The sequence below is a fragment of the Malania oleifera genome, chromosome 7, assembly GCF_029873635.1.
Source record: "Malania oleifera isolate guangnan ecotype guangnan chromosome 7, ASM2987363v1, whole genome shotgun sequence".
NCBI lineage: Eukaryota > Viridiplantae > Streptophyta > Magnoliopsida > Santalales > Ximeniaceae > Malania > Malania oleifera.
The window spans coordinates 37,625,619-37,628,028 of NC_080423.1; positions in this window are offsets into that span (position 1 = coordinate 37,625,619).

Below are 2,410 nucleotides of genomic sequence, written 5' to 3' on the forward strand. Positions count from 1 at the left end.
AAAAAAATGAAATAAATCGACGTCAAATATATATATATATATACTTATATGAAACCTGAATTAAAATTACTGCAAAAGGTAGAAGAAAAAAAAAATCCTGCAAAGAAATAGATTAATGTTAGATATACACATAAATAAAACACCAATTAAATGTACAAAAAAAAAATTTAAACTTTATATGTCAAAACCCAAACAAATCTAAAAAAAAAAATATGTATACAGGCACGTGTGTGACAGTGTGAGTGCGTGTGTGCTCTGTCTTTGTACAGTGTGTGTGGATGTGTGCAGGTGGCTACCGTGGGGTGGAGCTAGAGTTGGCTGGCCGCAGAGGAGTTGCAGGCGAGGGCGGCAGCAGCAGTTGTTGGTGGAAAGTCTGGGATAGTGCTCGGCTATTGCTGGAGGTCCTGGAGAGTCTCGGGTGTTCTGGTCCTCCACGGTGGCTGCAGGAAACGACGGTAATGCAGAGTTGCAGCAGAGATTGGGGGATGGAATCTGCTGGTCTGTCGTGAGGGAATGGCCGCTCGGTGGTGACGCCAGAGCTGTGCGGCTGGCTGGAGCAGAGGAGTTGCAAGCGAGGGCGGCGGCAGCAGCTGTTGCTGCGAGTGATTCGGGGAAAACAGCAGCAGTAGCAGAGTGGCTTTAGTATGGTTTTGATGAGGTCCGACGGTGAGGGCTCGTGGAGTTGCAGTGGGTGTTCACAGCTGCCGGAGATAAATGGCCGAGAGCTGCAGGGCTGGGGGCTCTCGGGTGATTTGGCTGCTGCTGTGGCCGGAACAGCGGAGTGGTGCTGGGATGGAACTGTGATGCTATGGGGCTATGGAGGAATCAGAGAAGGCTGTGGCCTGGAGAGGATGAGGGAGATGGCAGGAGATATCCCTGCTATGTGTGTCTCCAGGAAGAAGAAGCAAGAAGAAAGAATTTTTTTTTTTTTGGTTTCTTTGGCTCTGGCTGTGTGTTGTGCGCCCCCCCTTTGGCTGTCCCCTCTTTGCCATTATATAAAAAAAAATCTCAAAAATCCTAAAACAACTTCCCTTTTTTGATTTTCTTTTTCTTTTTCTTTTTTTTTATTCTTTTATTCTTATGGTAATAATGAAAAAGGAAATAATAATAGTAATAATAATTATCATAATAATATAAGTATCCATAAGATAATAATAATAAAAATAATACTACTATTAATAGTAAATAATAATAAATAATTATGGTAAGAATAAAAATAATAAAGATATTATCAGTAAAATAATAATAATAATAATAATAATAATACTAATAAAAATAGAATAATAATACAAAAAGTAATAATAATAATAATAATAATAATAATGATATATCAAAAACAAAAAAATAAATGAACAATAAAAATAAGTATATTAAAGTAAAAGATAATAAAAGTACTAGTAATAAAAATGAAAAATAATAATAATAAGGATAAAAAATGCTAGCAAAATAATAGTAAAGTACTAATAATGTAGAAAAATAATAATAATAAAATAATAATAATAATAATAAAAATAATAAAATAAGAGGGGACTCAGTGTTCTATTTGGTTAGGGCAAAAATAGGGTGTCTACATGATGGATGAGAGATTGTCTATGGTTACGCTGACTAGGAGTGTAATGATCTGTAGTAAGATGTTAGGAAATTGCTCACTAGTAATTAAGGGAAGGCTGCTACCGGCGAATCTTGTAGTATACGACATGTCTGGTTTCGACGTCATACTGGGGATGGATTGGTTATTCTCTAGTTATGCGGTGATTGATTGTCGTAGGAAGGTAGTAGTATTCAGACCTCCTGGGAAGCAGGAGTATGAGTTCGTGGGATCGTGTGTGTGTTTGACGCCACATATTCTATCGGCATTACAGGCGAGGAGGCTACTCTTGGACGGATATCAGGGGTACCTAGCTTGCGTGAAGGAACAGTCGTAGAAGGAGTTAAGGCTTGAGGATATTCGAGTGGTCAACGAGTTTCCAGATGTGTTTCCAGAAGATTTACCCGGTTTACCTCCGGATCGTGAAGTGGAGTTTGCGATAGAGTTATTGCCTAGCAAGGCACCGATCTCTAAAGCTTTGCACCGGATGGCTCTAGCAGAACTTCAGGAGTTGAAGGAGCAATTGCAGGAACTACCGGACCAGGGTTTTATCCAACCTAGTGTATTGCCTTAGGGAGCTCCAATCTTATTTGTGAAGAAGAAATACGGGTCGATGCGTATATGCATTGATTACCGTGAGATTAACAAGGTGACTGTGAAGAAGCGTTAACCGTTGCCTCATATTGATGATCTCTTTGACCAGCTGTAGGGAACGTAGGTCTTTTTGAAGATCGACCTACGGTTAGGGTATCATCAGGTGAAGGTTCGATCTGAGGATGTTGCGAAGACTACTTTCCGAATAGGTATGGCCACTACGAGTTC